Genomic DNA, 27,686 nt, shown 5'->3' on the forward strand with positions numbered 1-27,686 from the left:
TGTACTCCTCTAGAGGACTATTGGTATTTGGTGGGGATATGTTATTTTGGTTTTTCATGTTATTATTTTTTCTCTGCGATTTTGACATGTGGATTTCTTTTGTAGTTCTGATTCTTGTGTGAGACTCAAGCCTTCAAATTTAGGTCTGCTTCTTTTTGTGAACTTTATGTGTCTTTGTGGTTTACTTTTTGGGCATGAAAAGCTGGTTTGTCTAAGCTTCCAGTTCTCTCTTTTGATTTTATATTGGCGTGGCCAGATTGCTTTTGTCTTCAGGAGTTCCAGAGAGGCCCAAGTCAGATGAGGATCAGATGCTCTCAGGCTTTCTCCTAAGTTCTGGATCCCTCCAGGAAAGATTTTGGCCTCAGAAATTTGGGGGTTGGATTGGCCTGGGAGGTGGGCCCAGGAAAGATGCTGATCTAGGGTAGTTAGTGGCTGTGCCACCCAGAGATGCAAAGACAGATGGGGGCGGTTGGCCTGGGAGGTGGGCCCAGGAAAGATGCTGATCTAGGGTAGTTAGTGGCTGTGCCACCCAGAGATGCAAAGACAGATGGGGGCGGAAGCGGCCCTGAGGACCCCTGGGGACCACACTGAGGAGCTGAGGTGGTGTGGATGCAAAGGATCAGGAAGAGGGAGGGTCAGGCCCTTCCTCCCAGAAAGAGGCTGGTGAGTGGTGCAGGCCCAGGGAAACAGAGGGAGGTGAGGGCGGGGCCAGGAAGTACTGCTCCTGGGGACAAGAGAAGGCACTAAGTTGGTCTGGTTCAAGAGGATCAGGAAACAGTAGTGGTTCCCAGGTATCTGGGGCCCCAAAACAAGGAATGGGACAGGACCCAGGCTAGAAGGAAAGACTGGCAGGAGAGATGCGAGGGTGAATGAGGCTGGGGGAGTCAAGGCGCCGAGGGCAGAATGGACTTACCCTGGAGAGAGGTCTGCAGGTAGCAAGGACCTGGGGGTCCTGCAGGCCCAGGGAAGCAGAGGGAGGTGAGGGCGGGCCAATCCCAGAAGCAGTGCTCCTGGGGACCAAAGAATGCACTGAGTTGGTCTGGATGAAAGGGATCAAGAAGCAGTAGTCGTTCCCCAGGTGTCTGGGGCCCCAAGACAAGGAATAATGGGACAGGACCCAAACTAGGAGGAGAGACCAGCGGGGGCTATGGGAGGGTGAATGAGGCTGGGGGAGTCAAGGTGTGGAGGTCAGGATGGACTTACCCCAGGGAGAGGCCTGCAGGTCCTGCAGGCCCAGGGAAGCAGAGAACAGTTAATTATATCATTTAAAGCAGCTAGCAGGGGAGAGTTTTGCATGTTCCCAACAAAGGTAATAAGCATTTAAAGTGATGGATATAAATGTTATCCTGACTTGGTAATTATACATTGTTTACATTATTGAACTGTCATGCTTGCCCTATAAATATGTACAGTTACTAGGTGTCAATAATAAATATTAAAACTAATAAAAATTTTTAGAAGAAAAAATTTTAAAGATAAAAATAAAAATAGAAAATTACCTACAATCAGAAGCTTCCAAGTATCTCTCCATATAACCATCTCCTTTCTCCTTAGATGCCACTTTCTGTCTTTATAGTTTTATCCATATGGAGATGCATAGGTGCCTACACAGTACAGTTTAATTTCTCCTATTTTCACTTTTTAGCATACAGTCCTCTATATATGTATCACTTGTTTAATCTATTTTTGCTACATTTATCTACAATATTGGGTATGATTGTAATTCATTTAAACTGTACTGTAGGAGGCTAGGCATGAGACCAACAGCGCAGGCACACCCTGCTTCCTTGTTGATGAGCAGGAAGGTGCTGACCAGAAATCTGCCCCGGCAGCTAGAAACCAACAACACATCCACAGCTCCAATAGAAGGATGCCAATGGGACATAAGGGACCAATGGGAGGAGGGAAGGGGGTATATAGGAGATGCCTGTGTTCACAATAAATGAGCTTGCTTCCACATTGCCTAGTGAGTGTCACAGAATCTGTGTCGTTGATTTCGCACCTACTTATCCCCTCCCCCTGCAGGAAGGAGGTCAAAGGGACCCTGGCTGCAACATCTGGCACCCAACTTGGTAGATGGATCCCACATTGATCTTGGCGATCTGCACCCTTTTCATTTTTCTCTTCTGGATCATCATTTTTACAATCTGCTGTGCCAACTGCACCCACCCCTGACCTTTCCCAATCCTCTTGATCGACACACTTCTTGGTGTCCCCTTTGGCTGTTTTCTTGGTAAGTAGGCCCCTGTTATTTGTTCTTTGCCTTTGGTCTGATGAGTGACCAAGGCCTGTCTCCTCTTCTCATTTGTCCATGTTTGTCTGTCCATAGGGCACATATCCAGAAAATTGGTTCACACGGCATCTCCACATAAGGTCTGACCATCCAGGAGACAGAACCATGGACACCCTCCCGACAGGGTGTCCCATGACCGGAGACACTTTGTGGGCATATGGCCGTGGCCTAACAAACCTTGGAAGTCCCCCACCAAGCACACTGATACCTGGTTCCTAAACACCATCTTTCGCTCTTCTTCCTCCCTTACTTTTGATATTTGCCTCCTTTCTCTCAAAACTGGTGACGCAACCACCAGTTAAACACCCCTAGGGCAGTGGCTGGTCTCTTAAATTTGCGGGCAGGCTCCCTGTTGCTTGAAACTGTGAAATCCCCTTCCACCTTCTTGGTAAGGCTGGTCAGAATGTTTCCTTTTTAGGCGCGGCTTCCTTTCTCTTACTTTCAAGTGTATTTTGTCTGTTCCCCCATTTCCCACCCCCTTCCCACAACATGGGCAACTTCCCATCACACTGCAAAGAGCCCCAAATTTCAGCCCTCAAATCCCTGCTTACATCCCGTGGGATTAGGATTAAACGCAGTCACCTAGAGGACTTTTGGACCAAGGCTTCGGTCCTTGCTCCATGGATCTCCCCAGAAAACATGAGGGATCCTGACATGTGGATGTGGGTCCTCTTCCTAGCAAGGAAGTGGGAGGTTCAAGAAGGCAAAACACCACCCACCCCTTTTGTCCCTATTTTGTTGGGCATTCTCAGTTCCATTAAAGCGGGCTCTACTGAGGAGATCCTTAAATCTTTTAATGACCACTGCCAAGATCAGGAAATGGTCGCCCTTTCTATTCAGTTACCACCCACCATGCTGGAAGATATTGATTTGGATGTGAGGAATGATTCCCTGCCCTCCCCCACCAAACCGCCTCATTGTACGGATAAATTTCTCAATTACACCATCCAATTGCAAGGACAAATTATTGCTCTTAATTATACAAGAGCTCCAGTTATAGAATTAAATACCACATTCCTTGAACAGATCTGGGAAAATCTAAAGAAATTTTTTGACCCATCCTTGTTGGTCACTTGGGCCCTTTTGGGTTGCATAGCTATTTCATTAATCCTCTTGTTCAAGTGTCTTTTTCAGCACATCCATAGACAAAAGCCCACCAACAAAGCCACCTTACAGATCCTCATGACTCTACAAAATCCCAGTAGGGGTCTACCTACTGAAGTAATCCAAGTCTGGTTCACCAAAATAAAGCTTCGGGCTAAATGCCACCTCCTGAGAGCTAGCCCACCACCCTGGCAGATCTCATGCTCTCTGAAGGACATCTAGGTCAAAGCTGGTGGTCAATGACGGGTAAGATTCTCCCACAATAAGTCAACCTAAGACAGGATGGGCATGAGGCTAGATGCACACTCCAATGACGGGTAAGGCTCATGTGTAGGGAGAACAACCTAAGACAGACAGCGCATCATAAAAATGTCCTAAGACCTGAGAGGACAGTTAGCCACTGCCTCCCCTGAGACTGACAACAATTTAAAACAAAAAGGGTGGATTGTAGGAGGCTAGGCATGAGACGAACAGCACAGGCACACCCTGCTTCCTGTTGATGAGCAGGAAAGCGCTGACCGGAAATCTGCCCTGGCAGCTAGAAACCAACAGCACATCCACAGCTCCAATAGAAGGATGCCAACAGAACATAAGGGACCAATGGGAGTGAGGAAGGGGGTATAAAGGAGATGTCTGTGTTCACAATAAATGAGTTCGCTTGTACATTGCCTGGTGAGTGTCCTGGAGTCTGTGTCATTGATTTTGCACCTACTTATCCCCTGCCCCCACGGGAAGGAGGTCAAAGGGACCGTGGCTGCAACACTGTAGTACGCTATGTTGCACAGAACTGTTATGCAAGTAGCCTGGTGTGCATATGAAGAGTGAATTGGTTTTTTTTAAAAAAAAAAACTTAGATCAGGTTTTATTATTGCTACTATCAGGCATAAGAATTTAGGTTTAAGGTAACATTCAGTATTTACTCCTTTGCAGAAACAATAAAGCATAAATATGCTAAACCTATTGTCTCTGATGGAACATTAGTAATTTGAGGTAGATCTTTGTGTTTCTTAGACTAAGTTACTGAGCCTCAACTTCTGAGGGTCTGCCAAGTGGCCTGTGGGTTGTGTGTGGGGTACGCGTAGCATTGCTACTACCCCTTATTTGAGTTTACCAGATCTGGAGGACAGACGGGAATGAATGACTGTAGCAAAAATCATAATGTCTTGTAAGCATCACCTCAACAGATAATTCACTGGATCCCACATCCTTATCTCACACTTCACCAGCCTCCTAGCAAGGAGGGACTGACTCCCTGCTCACTATTATTAGGCTGTTGTCTTACTGCTTAGCCATCCCTTATGCCCCCTTCCATCCATGAGCTCTCCTAAGCCTGACATTGTTTTTTTTGTTTTCCTTTGGTGGGGTGAGGCATGTGAAATGCAGGTGAGGGGTAAGGTTGTTGGGAAAGAGTTTTCAGCTACCACTGAGACCTGTTGTTCAAATTCCTAAAGATGGATTGGCTTGTTTGTTTAATTTTTGAGTCAGTAGCTTCTTGGATGACTTGAATAGCTGGTCACTAGTTGACTAAGAAGTTATTGTGGGGGGGGGCATATAGTAGGGATGTGTGTGCATGTTTGTATTGGGTGCACATGCAGAGTCCAGAGGACAATCTCAGGGGTTGTTTCTCAGGCACCATCCACCTTTGTTTTTGAGACAGGGCCTGTCACTGGGACCTAGGATTCACCAATCAGTGTGCTTCTGGGATTCACCTCTCCCCACCTCCCCAGTACAAGGATTACAAATCTGTACTAACCCACCTGGCTTGAGATTTAACTCAGGTCTTCATGCTTGCTTGGCTTTGTCCATCGAGCTATTTCCATAGCCTCCTAACAGGATAGTTTACAAGGACAGTGTCATGTGTTACATTCAAAAACTTTGTCTCCTTTGTCTCCTGAACTTTGTTTCGTGTGAACGAAAGGTCCAGAAAGCAGCTATGTCTGCAAAGGCAGGCTGGCTGATTATAGCTTCAATGACATGGAAGGTTGGAATGTTGAAAGTGCAGGACCAAATTATCTTGAGCTATCTTTAGCCTCCTAATATCTATATATTGCCCACCAAACTATCTCTTATCTCCTGTGAGGTGAAAACTGTTTTCTATTGTCCACACTGCTACTGTCAGTTTTCAGTCACCTTGATCTCCCCCTCCTCAGGGTGAATTTCTTTTCTTTCTCAGAGACTGGCAGCCAACTTTGCTCCTCCTTTTTATTTGAGAGAGTATTTTTTCCTCTGGAAAAACTCAAGAATCTCTCTTGTAGAATTGTTGGCTAGGAATGGGTACTGATGGAAATCAAATTCCATTCCAAACATGGAAACTTTCTCTTAAGCAAATGAAGTAATTTAATTTGAATTTTTTCTGTTTTGCTTTTATGGCTGTGCACACACCTTATAAAGCAAATAAAGAAAATTTATACAGCTATAGGTACTTTATGGGAATATCAACAAAACTGGATTTTTTTTAGGGCAAAAGCCAGGGTTTCCACAGCTCCACCAGGCCGGGATTGGCCACCTGTCCCAATACAAAACAAAAGATATGAATAACGGTGAGAAGCAGAAGATTTATTCAGTGTGGCCACATTGGGAAAAGGAACAAATAGAGAGGTCCAGTGGTCCCCAAAGTCTGTCTTCAGACTGAGCTTTGGGTTTAGAGGTAGAATTGGGGTAGGGGCAAAGATAGGCATAATTAAGCAGTTGTAGTGAAGGATGGACCAGTCATCATGGATGATTGCCAGTGTCTGAGAGTGCTTTGTCCTGTGAGATTCTGCTGTTCTTGGAATCTAAGGTGACTCATGAGGAAAGATGAAGGACAATAATTTATCTGAAGGACAGACAAGAAGGCAGAGATGTCAGGCTTTCATCCTGCTTTCAGATACCCTCTGGACCCAAGTGAGGAGCCAGTGCATTTTTGCAAAAGTAGTTTCTAAATGTCAGTTTCAGTTTCAACAATTGCATGGAAAAAATTTGGGTGGGAATCTGTACCCTACACAAAATACATGAGGGAAACTTCTAGTCCTGCATTTTCCAAAGGTAGACTTTAGCTATATCTGTGTTCATGCTTGGGTTCTACTATAAATTCTAGTATGACAACTGATTGAGCCTAATGGGTTGCCACAGAAATTGTCCTTGCTATTCTCTGGCACTGATGTTAGGTAGTGAAAGGTCTTGGTTTCTAGTTTGGGGTTCAAGAGGGGGCACTGAAGAAAATTGTCCTTTTGGACAATTATTGTCCTATAGACATTTGAAGAGTTGTTATTGTCATTGAAAGACGGCATGCAGGGAATCAGGATGGTTCAGGCCCATGAGGCAGAGTGGAGGTGTTACTGGTTTGATGGGGTTCATTTTCTCTGCCAATTAAAGAATTAAAGGCAAGAAGTATGGCAGAGTGCATAGGGGTGGATGAAGGGATGGGAGGAGGAATAGATGGAAAAGGGGGTCTGGATTTGAGTAGGAAATATATGAAATTTTAAAAACTCGATTTAAAAAGTGAAGAAATGAAAGAGGAGAGAGAGACAGAGAGAGACAGAGAGAGACAGAGAGAGAGAGAAACCCTCCACAAGTAGAAAGGGGACTCTGAAACTGAAAAACCCAAAGCCCCCAGGAGGGCTTGGACCTTTTAAGTTTTTTGTTTGTTTTTGTGATATAGGGCAGGTCCCCTTCCTGAATTTTGGATTATCAACTTAAAGAAGAGAGAAACCATAGCTCACAGTTCCAAGCAGAATGAGATATGTCTGGCCTTGGTCTTATCTAAACTGTTCTATACTGGTAGGTGGGAAGCAGAGCCTTGCTGGGTAGAGCGGTAGGCCTTAGGCCTTTGTCTCAGACCAAGAAGCCAGAAGTGTGCCATTTTTATTACCTATCAGTGGCTTTATCTGCTAGTCAGGGATTTAACCCTCAGAGGGTCCTTTATAGATTTCGGAGGAAGTAGGGAGGCTCTAGGCCATGGGGTTGATGAGTAATCCATAGTAAATGCTTATAGTCAGTCTCTGATTACCAGATGGCAGGGGAAGGGGAGAGATATCTTGTATGAAGTGAAGGAATGTTTGACCTTGAAGATATGTGGGGAGTAGGAAGTAGGGCCCATTTAGTTAGATATTAGCAGGCTTTAAAGTTGTGGATGGACCCCTCTCTCATAATCATCAGCAACCAGTAACTGAAACTGCAGGACTCTGCTTACTGTCAAAAGATTGGGATTTTAGTTGTATCTCTGGGTAGAGGCATGGCATTCTGAACTGCCCAAAAGATCTTAAGATTACTATCTACTGTTAGGTCAGAGACCCTCTAACTGCCTTTTCCCATTTAGTATCTGTGTCCCAATAGCCCCTCAAAACAAAAAAACTCAGATACCCCATTTGTGGAATTTCTCTGATTCTCTCTCTCTCTCTCTCTCTCTCTCTCTCTCTCTTTTCCTCCCCTTCCCTCTCTCCCTTAAACTCCCCTTCCTTTCTCCTTTCCCTCCTCCTTTTCCATCCCTCCTTCCTGTGTCCCAAAAGCCCCCCAAAACAAAAAAACACAGACACCCCCCTTTTGGGAGTTCTCTGTTTCTCTCTCTCTCTCTCTCTCTCTCTCTCTCTCTCTCTCTCTCTCTCTCTCTCTTTTCCTCCCCTTCCCTCTCTCCCTTAAACTCCCCTTCCTTTCTCCTTTCCCTCCTCCTTTTCCATCCCTCCTTCAGGAGCCTCCATCTCTTATTCTTCCATTTTAAGCTGTCTTAATGAAGCTCCTCTCCAGGTTTTAAGGGAAACCTCTCTCCCTTTAAGGTCCCATCATGTTGCCCCTGGTGTAATATACTGTCCCTCCTAATATAGGCAGCATGGTATACTGTGCTTCCTAAAACTCTCTTACCTCAAAGCCTGATCATGCCTCCTCCTCCTCCTTCCACTCCCATGATCACAGAGCTCTATCTCCTAATAAAGCTCATTTTGAAGGGTCATTGGTCTCAACTTCCTTTCCATTATAGCATCTGTACTGAGGTTTTTGGGTAAAGAATAAAGGTGTGTCAGTGCCCCTCCCTCAAGAATTATTTCCAATGGGCCAATCACTTGGGTAGGAAAACATTCTCAGGGAAAGCTGCCATTTCTAGGCACTTCAGAAACAGAATAAAAACCTGAATAAAGTGTAGGTCACCACAATGGTCTTTTTGCTTATCATAAAGTTCTCTTTCTGGCCTTTCCTTGGCTCTCTGTTCCTAGTGATCACTGTTGAAAGAATTTAGATGAAACACAGAATATAGTGTAGAAAGCAGGTAAAGTTTATTAAAGTGAAGGACTTTGAAGAGATGAGAGTTGATGATGGCAAAAGGGGCCATTTGGCCAGGCTACATTTTAGTTAGACTTTATATTATTTTTTTAAAGCCTCTAGAGTAGGCAGATTCCTCTGAAGGGCATTTCTTCTCCAGGTGATTGACAGGCCCATTTTTGTTACTTAAGGGAGGTGACAGTGGTACGACTTTGTTCTTTACCAAAAGTTTCAATTTAGATAGTAATCTCAAGATTATTGGGACACTTCAGAATGTCATGTCTCTGGCCCTGCATAGACAACTCAGATGCCATTCTTTTGACCAGTAAAGAGAATCCTGTGGTTTCAGTTCCTGGTTTTACAAGATGCTAATTGTGAGGAATGCATCCATAAGGACTTTCAAACCCAATATTAAAGACTATTTTTCATTCTCACTCGAGTGTACCCCATGCAGTGGTCCTCTTGGTCATTGTCAACTCTTACCTCTTCTAAGTGTTTCCCTTTAATAGTAAACTCTACCTACCTTCTATACTGTGTTCTCTGTGTCTTGTATGAACTGTTTTGATGGAGATCACAAAGACTGGAGAGCTGAGGGGAGACCTGAGAGGGATTCAGGTCACACTAATTATCATTTTGTTTACCTCTTCCTTCTGTAACCAGACCAATTGCTGAAGACTGTTACCACAAATGCCAAAGGACAGAGGCAGGAACTGAATCTTTAAGCTGAGATTTACTCAGCCAGCAATTTGGGAAGAGAGAGTCAAAATACACCACCCACCCTGATCTGCCTTTTTCTTCTCATTTCCAGCTAGCACTCTGTAGAAAACTGGAGCAAAGACAGTCAGTCATTCCAAAATGCAGTCTTGTCTTTCTGGCAAGTGGTCAGCTTTGCTTCTAAGGTCTGTTGGTGCTTCTTTCCTTACCGTCTCCTGTACTTTCCCCTCATTGTCTTTGTGCAGCAAGGTTTGCATATTCCAAGGCCACTGAGGCTTGTATTCTACCTGAAGCAAACAATTAGCAGGGTGTACATTCAAAAATTTTTTTGCCCTTTTTGAGATAGGGTCTCCCTGTAACCCTGGCTGGCCTAGAACTCAAGACCAGGCTGGCCTCAGTCTCACAGAGCTCCACCTGCTTCTGCCTGCCTCCGGGAGTCCTGGGATTCCAGAATATGAAAGTGTCCCTATCCCTCCTTCCTGCTCTCTGTCTCTTGTATTTGGTTTTCTATTAGCTGTTGACGGAGACATGGTAATTTGTTGGAAGAAAGTGAAAGTAAAAAACAAAAACAAACAGCGTGAACAGAAACACCAAGTTTTTGTCGTTGTTGCTGTTTTCTCATTTGCTTATAGATGACTTTGCCAAAACATGTCAGATTAACCTAAGTGTCTTGATCCTTTCCTGGTGTTTCTCAGACACTGGTTGCATACATTCATTACTCTCTGTTTCCTGATGGTGGGTATGATGTGACCAGCTCCTTTAAGCTCTCCTGCTTTGACTTTCCTGCTAAGATACCTTGAATTGTGACTTTAAACCTTTTCTCCCTTAAGCTGCATTTGTTGGAGTATTTATTACAGCAAGAGAAACTGAAACAGAGATTGGCATCAGGTGTGGGGGTGATACATCTGGCCATATGCTTCTAGGCCTTTGGAACTGGGAGAAATGTGGAAGAGTTTGGAACTTTGAGTTAGAAAAGCCCTTAAATGCTATAAGCAGAGCTTAATGGGCAATTCTGCTGGGAGCTTGGAAGACAGTAATGCTGAGAGAAAAGTGGAGTGAGGCCTGGCTCACGAAGTTTCAGAGATGATCAAGGACAATGAATGGCTTAGGGGCCATTCATTGATATTTTGGTCAAGAAACCTGCCTTCATTCTGCCCATGTCCTGAGAATCTGAGTAAAGTTGAATTTAAAGGTAATGGATTACTTGGCAGAAGACAAGGCAGGAGAACACTCAGGTTGGTACTGAAAAAGCAGCTAGAATTGTTAAAGAAATTACCACCACTGAAGAGAAACCTTCTGAGCTGCACTGGGAAAATATAGGAAAGGTACCCTTAGGGCCAAACCTCACCCATCAGAAACTCCATCTTGTGAAGATTCAAATTCATTTAAAGGAAAAAGCCTAAGCTGAAGGGGTTCCCTGCTCCCTGAAAGCAACTGCCTAACACTGTGCTTCTCCAGGGTCAGTGAACAAAAGCTGATGAAGCTGTGGTCCAAGAAAGTAAGGTTCTATCCCAAACTGGTGGCAGAAATTGGCAGCATTGTTCATATGGTACTGGTTTTGAAAACATGAAAGATTTAAGACTGAGGGACTCCGGGAAAGCAGGTGAGGCCAGGCAATGTGTGGCAGGGTCTGAGTCCCTACAAGGAAGATGCTGAGAGGCTATTATATAAAGCCATGAAGGTTAGCCCTAGGTCATAGTGGAGACCCCAGGATATTGGAGATGCTGAGACCATGGTACATGCACTAAGGAGAGCTAAGCGCATGGAGTGGAGCTGGCCAAGGAGAGAATTTGTGTGTGCTGAGGGCAGCAGAGCTAGAGGAATAAGGGTAGCCAAGCCTTTTGGAATCCAATTGATTATATTATAAGCCCCAGATGCCAGGCATAGAGCTGCAGGATTTAGTGTTTGCCCTGCTACAGTTTGGCTTTACTCTGGTCCAATTGTTCATTGCTATACTTCAGTTCTTCAGTTTTGGAATAAAAGTTGTGTTGAATGAAGAAAGAACCTCAACTAGGGAATTACCTCTATTGTATTGGCCTGTAGGTATGTCTGTGACACATTTTCTTGATTGTTGAGTGAAGGGGGAGGACCCAGTCTACTGTGAGTAGTACCACCCCTGGGCAGGTGATCCTGTGTTGTATAAGAAAGCAGGCTGACGCAGGCCAGGAGAGCAAGCCAGCGAGCAGGGTTGCTTCCTTCATGGTCTGTGCTTCAGCTGCTGCCTCCAGTTCCTTCCCTGAGTCCCTGCCCTGACTTCCCTCAGTGGTGAACTGTGATTGGGATGTGTAAGCCATTTTTTGTTGGAAGTATGTAATTTTTTTTGATGTTATTGGAGCTTGCAGTTAAGAGACTTAGGACTTTTAAAGCATTGGAATTGTTAAAGAGTACAGAGACTTTTAACCACTGAGCCATCTCTCCAGCCCTGACTATGAAGACTTTTAAAGTTAGACTGAATGCATTTTACAGTATGAGATGGTCACAAGTTTGTGGAGAACAAAGGGTGGAATTGTGAAGATTAATGTCAACTTGACAGAATCTAGAATAATCTAGGAGATCGGGGTCTGAGTATGGCCATGGATGATTATCTAATTAAGGCCCACTCACTGTGGGTGACACCATTCTCTGGCAGGGGTGGACCTTATAAAATGGAAAAAGTAAATGGATCATAATTGTGTTCATTACTGTTTCCTGATTGTAGGTGTGATGTTACCAGCTGCTTCAAGCACCTATTGTCTTGACTTCCTCCCCATGATGGACTGGGCCTTGATGTAGGCTATAGTAAACCCTTTCTCCCTCAAGTTGGTTTTGTCAGACTATTTATCCAACTACAGGAACAGAAAGTAAGATACTGGTGAACCTTGGCTCTTTGTTTTTAAGTACTATGTGACTGACTGCAGGAAAGCTTTAAAAACTTGGTCTTGTAAGGGGGAAAGAAAGGACAGGAATCATAATTCTGTTTGTTCCTTTTATCAGAAAAACAAAAGTCTTCCCAGAACCTCCTGTGTAAATTTCTGCCTGAAGTCTCATTGGCTAGTGTTTATCACCTGGGTATGCTACTTGCAAAAGATGCTGGGCAAGTGAGTTTTCCACCTTCTTCTGGAGAGAAAACAAAGGCGCTTCATTAACCCTTTCTCTACTTTCTCTACTCCTACCTCGTCTTATTTTTAGGGTTAACACTTGATGTAAAATAGAATGGGGGTTGGAGAGATGGCTCAGCAGTTAAGAACACTGGCTGTTCTTGCAGAGGACCTACATTTGGTTTCCAACACCTACATGGCAGCTAGCAACCGTCTGTAACTCTAGTTCCAGGGGACCCGACACTCTTCTGGCCTCCGTGGGCATTACACACACACGGTGCACCTACATACATGTAGACAAAGCACTCATATACATAAAATAAAATAAATAATTTGAAAAATTCAAATGAATAGAATGGAGGGTAAACCATGTGGTATCTCTCCATCGTGACTACATCTTCTTCCCAGCCAGAGTAATTGGTAGCTCACAGAACTGCAGACCCGGTTCGACAGAACTGGCTCTCTAGGGTTACTCAGAGCTTTTTCCTTCCTGTTTCAGAAGAAGTACTATCCTGGCTAGCACAGTAGCATGACCAGCAGTCTCCATATCTGCCTTTTCCTTCCAGGAATGTAGATGAACTTCAAATCATTGTTCAATGCTTCAATTTCTGCAAGTGTCTTTGTCTTTTGCATCACAAACAAATTGAAGAAATGAAAAAGACCTAGTAGATATGAGCTTCTTTAATTCACACCCATAAGCTGGAGAGACTGGACAGTAGATACTATGTGATTCATTCTCTTCTTTATCCAAGCCAGCCTAGCATTTATTTTATTGTTTAGGAATATTTTGGCTATCCTGTTTTTTTGTGTTTCCATATGAAATTTGAGATTATTTTTTCAATTTCTGTGGAGAATTGTGTTGGAATTTTAATGGGATTTGAACTCAGGGCTCTCTACAGTTCTTACTGGCTCCCACTTTGCATTTCTATGCTGACTTACCCAGCCTCCTCAGAAAGAGCAAACTCTGCCTGCTGTAATGTTTCCCCATATGCTTTTGGATAAAATGACCTTGCAAACTCCCTTCTGGGTTGCTCTCTGTATGCACTCCTAGAGTGCAGGGAACAGCCCGGACATAAAATAAATCTCCCTTACCTCAACTTTGACCTCATGGTGTATGAGTCTGCTACTTCTCCACATGGATACTCTCACTCAAACATTTCAGTAATTTTGTTGTTTTGTTTGTTGAGTCACAATTTCCTGTATGTCAGTCTGATCTTGAATACACTACATAGTCAAGGAGAACCTTGAACAGAATCTGATCCTCCTTCCTCTACCTCTTCAGTCCTGTGATTATAGGTGTGCCGTAGCTACCAAGCTCAGTTATGCAATGTTGATAATTGAACCCAGGTTGCATGCATACTAAGTAAGCATTTTACCAACTAAGCTCAAATGTTTCAGTAATATAGTAGTATTTTTCTTTATTTTTTTGGGAGGGTGGGTTTGGTCTTTTTGAGACAGGGTCTCCCTGTAGCCCCAGCTGGCCTGGAACTCACAAAGATCCACCTCCCTCTGCTTCCCAAGTGCTGGGATTATGGGATTAAAGGTGTGCACCACAGTGCCCAGCTTTGTTTTGTTCCTTTTTGGTGTACAGAAGTGTTCCTGATGCCTTTTAATCTTAGCCATCTAAGTAATAGTAATTTCTGTTACTATTACATTACTAATACATGTCATATTTCCCCTTAATTTCATTGAGATTTGGGAGATGATTCTGGAAATTTGCCATCAATACCTATAAAGGGTTATTCTATGAAGTTAGGATTGCAAAATGTTTTTCAACATTGCTGCTTCAATGTTGGCAAATCAATAATTTTGTTTTATTTGTTTTTGTGTTCATGTGTGCGTGCGTATGTGTGTGTGTGTGTGTGTGTGTGTGTGTGTGTGTGTCAGAGGACAACCATCTGAGCGCGAGAGAGAGATGCATGCATGTGGAAGCTAGATGCCAACCTCAAGTGTTGTTCCTCTGGTACTATCCACCAAGTTTTCTGGGATAAGATCTCTCACTTGGCCTGGAACTCGCCAATTCAGTTTTTCTGGTTAAATAGCAAGCCCAGGGATGCTTTAGTCTCTACCTCCCCAGTGCTGCAATTATAAGCACACAGCCACCATGCTCACCTTTTTTACTTGGGTTCTGGGAATCGAACTCAGGTCATGGGGGAAAAGCAAAAACCCTGCTAGTATAGGCATTCTCTTTGCCTGATTCCTGTCCACTGTGATATGAGCTGCTATGCTCAGCAACACCCCCTTCTTCATTATTGACTGAAGCCTCTTAGTTTGTGAGGCAAAATGAATTCTCCTTTTAAGTAGTTTTTCTCAGACATTTGTCATAGCAACAAGAAATCTAATAGCACAACTTAAGTAAGAAGGATTTATTTTGGCTCATGATTTTAGAGGTTTGAGTACATTGTCACTTGGCCCCATCACTGTGGGCCTATGGCAAGGGAGAGTGTCGTGGCAGAGACTACTCATCTCATGCTATCTGGGAAGCCTAGGTAAGTGGTGTCCTCCACAAGCAGGTACCTGAAGATCCACTTCTTCTTGGCAGGCTTTATTTACCTCCTAATAGCTCCTTCAGTGTGAATTCATGTTTGGATTAGCCCTACGATGAAGTTAGTGCCCTCAAGGTCATTCACCCTCAGTGATTAGATCTACCAAGCTGGGTATCAAGGCTTCAGCATGATCCTTTTGGAGGTCACTTTGTAAACAAGCTATGGTATTATAATGAATAGTTAGTAGCAAAAGAGATAACTCCCTCATGGAATTCATAGGTCCCCAATAGTGGCTACTAGTAACAAATAGGATAGACTAGATTGTAGTGCAATAATAAACTGCTCCGCAATTTCAGTGGCTTACTATAGCAATGTAGATTTACTGTTCATTCACATCATACATCATGGATTCATGTCATTGTTACTCTGGGACCCTGGCCCATGGAACAAACCCTATCTAGAACATTACTCATCTCATGGAAGAGGAGAAAGATGGTGAATGAGATGTTGGCTTTTAAAGCTCCCACTCATATTTAATTGAACAAAATGGGACACACAGCCATTCCCCAGTTCAACAAAACAGGATACATAATCCTGCCAAAGGAAGAGACAGCAGCTGTTTTGAACAATAAGAACTTACGATGCTAATACTGCGCCCTTGTGACCTTAGGAGCATATGGAAACTACAATGTGCAGACCAGTCCTGTCTCCAACCCACATCAATGCTACAACCTCTGAAACATTCACATTACTTCAGCAGAGGATGAGAAGAGTTGAAGAACAGACCAGTTCTGAGAGATGATCGAATAATGTTGGGCTATGGTGACAAAAGAGATCAGTTGGAAGCTTCAAACTATTTAGAAGACCTCACCAGCCAGAAAGTCATCAGTCCTATCCCAAGTGAAGTGACTTGTCCCAAAAATAAAGACATTTTATGGAAAAACTGTGAGTTTCTGGTAAACCGAATGTGTCATTTGGAAAGCCTCATCCAGTCCTTAAAGATGAACATCTTTCATCTACGAACTGGAAAGGAACTAAATCCACAGAAAACAGCCTTCCTGAATGCTACAACCTCTGAAACATTCACATTACTTCTGCAGAGGATGAGAACAGTTGAAGAACAGACCAGTTCTCTGAGAGATAATCTAATAATGTTGGGTTATGGTGACAAAAGGTAACAAAAATAAGTACATTGATGCAGTTTGAAGAATTTTAATTTATTGTTTAGTAATAAGGAGTCACAGTGGGTTGGGAGGTGAGGTATATACTTTTGAAAAATCAGTTTCCATTTGAACTGTGACTTTAAAATAGTTTCAGATAAAGAGTTGTCTTTCTATGATAGAGGAAGTTAGTCAGATATTTGTTGTTGAAACAAGAATACCTGATAGGACAACTTAAGGGAAGAAGGATTTATTTTTGGCTCTCAGTTTCAGAAGTTTGGGTTCTTGCTTGGTCCTATCACTGTGTACCTGTGGTGAGGCAGAACATCATGGCAGAGAAGACTTAATGGAGCAGACCTGCCACCTCACTGCAGCCAGAAAGGATAGGGACAGGGAGCAGAAGAAGACACAAACTTCCTTCAGTGGAACCCCTGCTCCTAATAGCTTCTTCAGGATGAACTCATCAGAGGATTGAACCATTGGTGAAGTTAGTCCCTCCATGGCTGGATGTATCAGCTAGGTACTGAGTCTTCAATATTTGAGCCTTTTGGTGGAACACTTTGTGTATAAACCATGCTATAGAGCCACTAACACTATTTTCGTTCTTATTGTAGAACAAGTTAAAAGAAAAATTGAAATGTTTCATGCCATTAATTTGGGAGGTGGGGGAAGCAGTTACAGCAAACAGGCACTGGTTCCAGGAGGTCATCTCGTGACTGAGAGGTAGCCACTTTGTTTGTGGACAGCAGGAAAGCAAGGAGCCCAGGAGGTTGGCAGAAGAGATACCCTTATGGTTTCGTTTGTGGACATTGGCTGGCGACATCTAAGTAGGGTGTATATTGGAAACTGCCATGTATGATTGAATGCTAGTATAAGGAAGTTAAACGTATATTTAAAAGTGGATGTTGAGGCAACAGAAGTATAGGTATTATTATGGGAGTATACTGTGATGTTATGATACATATATGTACTGTAGAAAGATGAATTCAAGCTAATTACATATCTGTCACCCCATGTACTTACCATTTCTTTATAGTAAGAGAACTTAAAATCTTTTTAACAATTTTAAAAATTTTTATTGAATTTTTGTGTGTTTCATACAGAACATCCTTTTCAGTTTAAATATCATCATATTATAAATGGGAGGCATGGAAATTATTTACATGATGAAATATTTCAGAGCTTCAGTGGAATGGACAGCTTTGTATGATGCCATTTCAACAGTGATTTCAGTCTACTTACTTCCCAAGAATGTCACCGTCTCTAAATAAGAAATAATCTTTGTCATCTATAATTGATTTGGTGCCTCCGTACTCTGGGAGAAGAACTTTGTCTCCAACTTTCACACTAACTGGTTGAATATCTCTACCCTTTCCTTTAGAGCCTGATCCCACAGCTACTACTGTTGCTTGCAATACTTTTCCTTGAGATTTTTCTGGAAGCATAATGCCACCTTTGGTGACAGTTTTAGCTTCCCTCCTTTCAACCAATACTCTGTCAAACAGCAGAAGAAACTTTCTAAACGCTTATCCAGCCATGACTGTGGCCACTGCAGCCCAGACTCTCATGCTGCCACTGCAAGGAGAGACCCATACAGAACATCTTAATAAACTTTATACCCCATTTCCCGTTGGCACCCGCCCATAGCCCCCCTACTGGAATTCATACATTCAGTCATTTGTGTTAAGGCCTATCGTAATGTTAGTGTCTCCAGACATCCCTCAGTGCAAGTTCATCCACTGAGGTCTAGTCAGCCTATCTAGAGTCCCTCCCTTTAAGAAGATCAGCTCTTCCTCACCGAGCAGTAATCAGCTGCCAATAATTCTTTGGCTAAGGTTGGTGGGGCCTGCTGTCCATTTCCACAGTTCTGTGCTGGGTTTTTGTCTGCTTGAGTTTGCAAGGGGTCTTGTGCATGTTGACATCATTGCTGTAGATTCACATGAAAAGGGTCCCAAACGCCAGTAGGACTCTATTTGCATATGGTCATACACCTTCTCCCTGGCTCTTACAATCTTTCTGCCTCTTCTTCTACAATGGCCCCTGAGCCCTAAGCGTGTGTATTTTAATATAGGAGTCCTGTTCAAGAACCCACCCTCTGTAGACTTTTACTCTCTATACAATGACAGTTTATGAATTTTTGTGTTCCTGGCCCTCTGTTGCATGAGGGAGCATTGTTGATTAGAATTGAAAGATGCCTTACTGTTCTCTTTATCTTTTGTTCTATGTTCCATGACCTTAAGGTGTAAAGGTTGTATCATAAATGTGCCACTTGGGCTTGGGAAACTCACAGACAATCTCTATATATGACCAGTTGTGGAACTCTGTAATAATCTCTGTCTGTTGCAAAAGAAGCTTCTTTTATGAGTGGTGACTGGGATGCTTGTCTGTACATAGGAGGATTCATATTTGCATTAAGAAATTACATTTGTCTAGGGATGTGACAGCCTTGGGGTTTTCTCTAAGATCTATGACCTCTCTAGCTATGTATATTTGACTAGGTTTACAGTACCACACATGAGTTTCCTCCCATTGAGTGGGCTTTAAGTCCAATTAGGTACCTGTTGATAACCCCCAATATAAAAGTGCCACTACTGCACCAATGTTGTTTGTTGTGCTGGTCATTGATGTAGTTATTAGACCTTGAAGCTGGGGTTGGACTAATTAATGTTCTCCCTTAGCAGCTTGCATAGTACTTTTCAAAGCTATGAGAGCTACCCTTCATGGGAGGTGACTTCCAGGTCAGTTCCAGCTCCATTGCTCCAAGTCTTGTGTCTGCAGTATGCCTTGTTTTCAGCAATAGAGTCTTACCTTCACATTTTAGGGGGACAATCAACGGCTGTGGCAATAGCCTGTGCAATTTTGGGAGTCTTTTGGATCCTGGCCAACAACTGACATGGAAATTTCTCCTGTCTGGCACTGTTTCTTGTTATGTAGCTATACACATGGACTCATGTAGGGATAGTATATGCCTAATTTTTAGTAGGTTTTTAGACTAATACGATTCCCTCTGATTTTTTACACTAGCTAGGCATTATTTATCTCTCCTCTCTCTCTCTCCCTGTATAACCCTCCCCAGGTAAAGTATCTTCATTTTCTCCATTTCTCCCTCAATAATTCCTGTCTCCTATGGTCCTACCTCTCTTGAGCTCCTTCTTCCTCTTTATCTCTATAGTTCCTTGTATAATCCTCTCTCTTCCCCTCCCATTTAAATACCCCCATTTTATACATTTCTCCCTTAGTAACACCTGTCTCTTACTGTTCTCTCTTGAGTTCCTTCTTTCCCTTTCCTTCCCTGGTTAATTTCTATTTTCCTGCTTCCTGCAGTTATATCAGGATATATACTCACATATAAGGATTTGGTGCTGGGATTCACAAATGAGGGAGAACATGTCATTTGTTTTTCTAAGTCTATGTTACTTCACTTATTATAACAGTTTCTAGATCCATCCATTTACCTTCAAATTTCATGATTTTGTCTGTCTTTATCATGAGTAGAACTCCATGTGTAAATGTACATTTTCATTATCCACTCATCAGTTGAGGGACACTTAGGTTGTTTCCATCTCTTAGCTATTGTGAAAAGAATAGCAACAAACATGGATGTACAAGTATCTGTGCAATAAGATGAGTCCTTTGGATATGCCAAGGAGTGGTATAACCAGGTTATATGGTAGGTTCATTTTTCATTTTTTAAGAGTTTTCCACACTGCTTTCCATAGGGCTGCATGAGTTTGCAAGCCCATCAGCAGTGAATGAGCATTCCCCTTTCTCCACATCCTTTCCAGAATTTGGTATTATTTATTCTCTGAATCCTAGCCAGACTGACTTGGGTAAGATAAAATCTTAAGGTAGTTTTAATTTGCATTTCCCTAATTGCTAATGATGCTGAACACTTTTTAAGATATTTCTTGGCCATCTTTATTTCTTCTTTTGAGAACTCTCTATTAAGATCTTTAGTCCATCTTTTAATTGGGCCATTTTTTTTCTTGATTCTTTGTTTTTTGAGTTCTTTATACATTTTGAATGTTAAACTTCTGTCAGATGTGTTGCTGGTGAAAATTTTTCTCCCAGACTGTGGGTTTTCTCTTTCTTGGTTGTTTCTTTTACTTTTAGTTTAATGAGATCCCACTTATTGATTGTTGAGCAACTGATTTCTGACTTAGTCCTTTCCTATACCTATATCCTGTAGGTTACTGCCAATGTTTTCTTCTAACAGTTTCAGAGTTTAAGGTTTCACATTGAGGTCTTTGATCCATTCACAGTTGACTTTTGTACAAGATGAAAGATAAGGGTCTAGTTTCATTCTTCTACAGGTAGAGATTGTTTTGCCAGTACTGTTTGCTGAAGATGCTGTCTTTCCTTCAATATGTGTTCTTGGCAACTTGTCAACTATCAGGTGGCTGAAATTGCATGTATTCATGTTTGGGTCTTCAATTATGTTCCATTGATCTATGGGTCTATTTTTTGCCAGTACCATGCTGTTTTTATGACTATAGCTTTGCAATATAGTTTGAGATATAGTATAATAATACTATATTATATTATCTGGTATAGTAATCCCCCCAGCATTGCTCTTTGTGCTCAGGGTAGCTTTGGCTATCCAGGGTCTTTTGTGCTTCCATATGAAATTTAGGTTTTTTTTTTCCTAATTTTGTGAAGTATGTCATGGGGATTTTGATTGGGATTGCATTGAATCTATCTATTGCTTTTGGTAGGATGGTCATTTTTTCAATATAAATTCTTCTAATCCGTGAGCATGGGAGGTCCTTCAATCTTCTGGTATCTTCCTCAATCTCTTTCTTTAAAGATTTAAAATTTTCATTGTAGATATCTTTGATGTCTTTGGTCAGGTTTATTCTGCGATTTTTTTTTTTTAGGCTATTGTGAATGGTAGTGTTTCCATGTACTTTTTTCCCCAATTGTTTGTTATTGATATATAGAAAGGCTACTGATCTTTTTAGATTAATTTTGTAAACTGCCACTTTACTGAGAATGTTAATAGTTCTAGTAGTTTTCTGGTGGAATTTTGGGTATCTCTTAGGTACAATACCATATCATGTACAGAAAGAGATAATTTGACCTCTTACTTTCCATTTAGTACTCCTTCAATTTCCTTCTTTTGTTTTATTGCTCTAGTAAGAATTTAAAGCACTATATTTAAAAGGAGTGGAGAGGCTCCTTAACAATTTTGAAATAAGCATTCTTTATTAACTGTAGTCATATATTGTGCAGTGGATCATTTAGAACTTATTCTTCCTAAATGAAGCTTTGTACTCTTTAACTAACATCACCTCTTTCCCCATCCACCCCAACCCACCTCATCTGTGATAACCATTTACCCTCCTTTTCTACAAGTTTGACTTTTTCAAATCCCATGTATAGGATCATGTGGTTTTAACTTTATTTTATTTACCATAATAGAATGGCGACAGTAGACATCCTTGTCTTGTTCCTGATTTTAGTGGAACTGCTTTGAGTTTTTCTCCGTTTAGTATGATGCTAGCTTACTAGTGGGGTTTCTCGGTCTGGATAGCTGGTCTCACCTTTGCTGAGTAGGTGTTTGTATCTTTGTTTGCCATTACCTCAATATGTCAGGTTATGAACCAGATGAATGGTGCTTAGTGGCTAATCTTGCACTAAGACAGTGTTGATGTGCAGATGAGGTGTCAGACATGTCTCCCCACATAGTTGGGTACATGTGAACTTCTGAACCCAGGAGCAAATCTTCTGTAGAGTTAGTAGATTCTCACTGCCAGTCCATGCGAGGCTACTGGAGAGTCCTTGATATGCAGCCTGCTGGGGTCTGACAAACCCAAAGAACATAACTGAGTTTTGTATGTTTGATTTTTTTTCAACTTTGGAGAATTTATTAGTTCTAAGAGTATTTTGGGGTAGGGTTTTCAGTGTTTCTCTCTCTCTCTCTCTCTCTCTCTCTCTCTCTCTCTCATATGGGTATGAGTGGGTATGGGTGTGGGTGTGGGTGTGGGTGTGTAGACCAGAGGAGGACATTGGGTGTTTCCCCTAGTTGCCGTTCATCTTATTTTTGAAACAGTGTCTCTCACTGAACCTGGAGCCTACTGATTGGGTATACCATGGATCTACCTATACCCTCCACCCCCATTGCTGGGGTTATAGATGCATGCTGCAGGTCCTTGTGCTTATAAGGCAAACACTTTGCTGAATGAACCATCTCCCTGTTAGGGAAAGAGAAATTTACTGCTTTTTTGAATTTACTGCTTGTCTGAATTTACTGCTTGAATTTACTTGTTTGAACTTACTGCTTGTAACTGATTAACTCAACTGGAGACACAGGCATCCAGAGATAGGGGCAAGTGCTACAGCCCCTGGAGCCTAACCTGTCTGATCTGTGTTGTGTCACGTAGGCATGTCTGCTTACACAAGATAACAGGGAAGGGTTGTGCCAGGCACATACCACCCATCCCTCCCCAATTGAGACACCTGAAGGGAGTTGTAACATTTTTCTTGTTTTGAAGTTATTGGTTTGTGAAATGCTTGCTTTGAAACTATTGGTTGTATAAGTGCGGGTTTTTGTGTAACGGTTGTGGGAGCCTGTATAATCTTTACCTGAAGTTACCTCGGGGCCAATCGCTCCAACCAGACCTGCGTGTCTTGGAAGGATGGTCGGCCCCAGCTAGCTGGCCTAATAAAACTCTGCTTGATTTTGCATCTCCATACTCGTGCATTTGTTCTCCTGAAGAGACCCACTGAGTCACGGACCCTAACACTCCCCAGTCCCCTTTTTAGTTCTTCCATACATTACCTATCTTTAGCAAAATGAGACAGTTTAATGCTTTTTCTGATTTGAATGCCTTTCCTTTTGTTGCCTAACTGCTCTGTCTAGGGCTTCTACAACACTTTGTTGAGCAGTAGTGGTTAAGAGTAAACATCTTGGTATTATTCCACATCTAGTAAAAAGCTTACAGTGCTTTACAGCTATGATATTAACTTTGGGACTGTCATATGTGACCTTTACTGTATTCAGGACCATTCCTCCTAGACGTAGTTTGCTGACAGCTTTTATTATGAAAGAATGTTAGATTTGTCACATGCTTTTTTCTGTATCTGTTGAGAAATCATATGATTTTTTTGCCTGCCAGTGCTTATAGATAGATAAGATAAAGCAGCTGGAAAGGTTAGGATGTTAAATGTGTATTGAGTTTTTTTCTATTCTCAGGATGAACCTGAAAATAGTCATCCATTACCAATTGTTTGCATTAACTGGCAAGAGGATCTGTGTCTAATGTCTCTACTGTCATTTACACTGCAACTCTGGCCCTGGGGAATAGCTGTTTACTGGTAGCCTAGGGACTCTCAGGAATGCAGATTCTTATCAAGTCCTAGAGGTAGGATGTAGTCCTTTGAATAGAATCAATAGACAACTGAACACTCAATCTTAGAGTCCTTTCAGAAGGGGTCCATAGACCTGGGGTTGTCACAACAGTGAGAGGTAAGTGCCTTGCTTTCTTTCAGGTTGCTAGAGGTCTACTTTTTGTTTGTCTTGTTACTTTGCCATGCAAGTTAGTTGGAAGCCAGGCTGTGTGCAAAGAAATCCCTTCTATATAGAAATCCTTTCTATATAGAAACTAGGAAATATGTGTTTTAGCTGCTTGTATGCACCACTCCCCAGGGATATAGTCTCTAGGAGGGCTTGCACAGCTGCTTAAAATGACCTCTTATTATTGTGATCATCAAAGATTCTCCAGTATCAGTCCCTTCAGCCAGGAGAGCTAGGAAAATTAGGATGTTGTCCATCGTGGGGCATGTAGTAATGGACTAGTTTCTTTATAGATGAATTGGTAGTTGTAGTTAACAGTGGAATAAGCTGGAGAGAAGGATTGGGAAGCACTGCTGGAGCCCCATTTATGGGCCTAGCTAACTCCCTGGCACAGGCTAGGTAGAAGCTCACCTGTCAGCAGCAGTAGTTTACAGAATGCATTGCAAATTCCTCCCAGGGAGAAACAGGAGACTTTGAGTTCATGCCCTTTATCTTTGTTCCTGGGGAATTAGGCCCTGGAAGTGCTTGCCATTTTATTCTGTGTTCTAGATGGATGTATACCGGATGTATACCCTCAAACCTTTGATCTCTTAGGGCTTGGAGAATTAGGAGCCCAAACTTTTTGGAATGTTAGGGTGATACATGTATAGTCCAAATGCTTTTCTCCTTAGGAAAAAGTTGGAAGTTAGAGATTGTACAGTGTGTGACCCAGATAGGGCTTATAGCTGACTATGCCTCAGCTCTTCGTACCAGTTCAGTGTGGATATTTTTCAATTGCTTAGTATGTATGAGTCTCCCAACTCGTTTCTGACATTATCTTAGAAAGAATTGATCTGTGTACATATGGTTATTTGGTGCATTCATGATTAGAGGAAGTCAGGAGCCTCATATTCCACTGTGTTGCTAATGTCACTGTTGGTCTTATAGCAAGGATACATTGGTTCATGACTAGGATTACCACAGTAGAATTACATTATGTAATACTGTTTTATTGGGTGCTTTTCCAGAGGTCTGTTAGAAGCTTCAAACTATTTAGAAGACCCTACCAGCCAGAAAGTCATTAGTCCTATCCCAAGTGAAATAACTCGTCCAGAAAATAAAGGCATTTTATGGAAGAACTGTGAGTTTTTGGTAAATTGAATGTGTCATTTGGAAAGCCTAATCCAGTCCTTAAAGATGAACATCTTTCGTCTACAAACTGAAAAGGAACTAAATCCACAGAAAACAGGTATGGAGCGGAGAGAATTGTCAGGAATTTGATTCTGTGCTGATGCTTGATGCGTTTATGAGTCTTTGCCTTTATTCACTGCTTTCTGCTTCTTAATGTCCTCCTGTGATATCTGTAGCCTTCCTGAAGGATCAACTGAACACAATACAGGAGGAGCATTCCAAGGACCTGAAGCTGTTGCACCTTGAAGTGATAAATTTGTGCCAGCAACTGAAAGATGTCAAAGAGGAAGAAGACAAGGCACAAGATGAAGTGCAGAGGTTGACTGCCACTATGGAAATAGCCTCAGAGACAAAGGTTTGTGTTCAGAGTCCTGAAGCACACACTCCCTGCTCTGCCTCAGCTAGAGAAGGCAACAGCCCCCTCAAACTGAGTTACACATAGGTGGTATTGGTGTTCTGTGTTGTTACTAGTTGGTTGTTCATAGACCCCTTACCACGTATAAGAGACTCTATGAGGTGGAGTCTGTACTCTTTAAGTCCTACATGGGAGTTGGGAGAACAAGGCATAGCACAACAAATCAAGTAGGAAAATGTAGGAAATGTTATAGGACAGCAAGGACTGTGTTCAGGTAGGAGGAAGATACCCTAGCTACTATAGATTAGGAGGGCTTAGAAAAGACATTGCTGGGACTTGAGCTGAAGGTAAACTGAAGCAATTGGACATTTCAAGGAGTACACACAGGTAGCAAAGAATAAGGGCTTCTTCTTGGAAAAGAAATCAATAGAATTGTTTTCCTCTCATGGCCTAGGCAGTGTAAGAGACAATCCTATTATTTTGAAAGGCCTTATGAAGCAATATATGATAGTCCCTATTTTAATAATAAGCATTTGTCCAGTATCATCACATGCCTGTCTTCTTCCTTTAACTCAGATTTTTCTACTGGGTACAATTGGGGTAAAATGTGCAAACCAGCCTGACAGAAATAAGAATTTGTTTATGGAAAACAAAAGCTGTATATTAGCTACATATCACATTGAAGTGCATCTAGAATTCAAGAATAGGGACTGGAAGCTGACTCAGGTTTTAAGAGCACTGGCTGCTCTTCAGAGGACTTGGGTTCGATTCTCAGCACCCACATGACAGCTAACAACTGTCTGTAACTTCATTCCAGGCATTGTACGCACATGTGCACTTACATTCATGCAAGCAAAACACTCATACACATAAAATAAATCAATAATTTCTAAAAGTCAAGAATAATCAACACTTGTGATGACCCAATGGGGAATCATCAAAAATTTTTGTATATGCAGGGCGTGGTGGTGCATGCCTTTAATCCCAGCACTTGGGAGGCAAAGGCAGGGAGATCTTTATGAGTTCGAAGCCAGCCTGGTCTATATAGTGAGTTCCAGGACAGCTGGGGCTACGAGGAGACCCTGTCTCAAAAAAGACAAAAAAAATTTTTTTTTTTTGGTATAGAAGCAACGTAATGACAAAAGGGAGAACTAACTAGATGGTATTGGAGTACATTGCTTATGGGGAGAGGAGATTAGATGCAGGGAAACTGATTAGGGATCTGCTGTGTTGTTTGAGTTAGAAGACTAGGTTGGAACTAGAATTGTGGCATTTTGAAAAGGAAAGAGACTATTTTTTGAACATATTCTAGAAGATGACATAAGCTAGAGAATGAAGGTAAGAAAGAAGGCAGAAACAACTTGAGTCTTTATATCTGGGATTGTGGTGCTACTCATAACAAGATGAAGAAACGGTGAATGATCTGTTTTTCATTCTCCTAAGCATGAATACTATTTGAAGGTACAAAAAATAGTTCTAAAATAGGAATAGGAATTGGAGAGGTGACTCAATGGTTAAAGAGCATACTGCTCTTCCACAGGATCTGCATTCTGTTCCCAGCACCCATGTCAGGTAGTTCACAACTACTTTTAAATCCAGTTCCAGGGGATCCAGTGCCCTCTTCTGGCCTCCACAGGCACCTGTACACATGCATACGCATAATTAAAAATAAAAATCTTTTCTCAAAATAGGACTATATCCTGTAAGAAAATGTTGATTATTAGTTTTTCTTCTGATTATTTAATTTTACATAGGAAGTGGATATGATTAATCACTATTTATAGACTAAAAAGTGAGATGATAGAAGGTATGAATCAAAGTAACAAAATAACTTTCTTTAAGGATACCTCATTGTGAACCTGGGATGTAGTTCAAGTGGTAGAGCATTTGAAGCCCTGGGTTCAATTTTCAGCACTGGAAAAAAGTTATCATTGAATTAAGAACTTCAGACTCATAAGGAGTATTTATAACAATTTTTATAATATTTGGGGCTGAAGAGATAGATCAGTGGGTAAAGCGCCTGCTGTGCAAGTGTGACAACTAAAGTTTGGATCTCCCACGCCCACATAATTCCCAGGCAGGCAAGGCAACCCCCCCTGCAATCCAAGCTCCCAGGAGGTGGAGGCAGAATTCCTAGAGCTAGCTGGCTAGCTAGACTAGCTGAGTCAGGAAGCTCTGGATTCACTGAGAACCTTGTGGCAATATATGAGGTGGAGAGTGAGCTAGGAAGACTGTCATTGTCAGCTTCTGGCCTCCATATGCACAAGTACACAGGACATGCATGCACACCTGCACACATGTATACCCCACACACATACACACGAAAAAAAAAAGCATTTATCAGTTTCCAGGACAAAAAAGATGACTTGAATGGGTACACTTAGAGACAATTTCTTCCTATCATTTCTGATTATTTAAACCCTTTCTCCTCCTTTTAGAAGAATGCAGCTATTATTGAAGAGGAGCTAAAGACCACAAAATGTAAAATGAACATTAAAATTCAGGAGGTAAGAGAAAAGATGTTAGAAGGTAGAGGAAGTATAGGAATTGCAGAGGAGAAATCAAGAAAGTTGAAAGAATGA

The 27,686-nt window shown here is 42.0% G+C and overlaps 2 pseudogenes; one reads left to right on the top strand and one right to left on the bottom strand.

Annotated features, from left to right (window-relative positions):
- Positions 1-2,030: 2,030 nt before the first annotated feature.
- On the top strand, positions 2,031-27,686 carry LOC115066817 (annotated as a pseudogene).
- Positions 17,293-17,601, bottom strand: LOC108491558 (annotated as a pseudogene).

The sequence above is a fragment of the Nannospalax galili genome, unplaced genomic scaffold (assembly GCF_000622305.1).
Source record: "Nannospalax galili isolate Female #2095 unplaced genomic scaffold, S.galili_v1.0 scaffold1024, whole genome shotgun sequence".
Lineage (NCBI taxonomy): Eukaryota > Metazoa > Chordata > Mammalia > Rodentia > Spalacidae > Nannospalax > Nannospalax galili.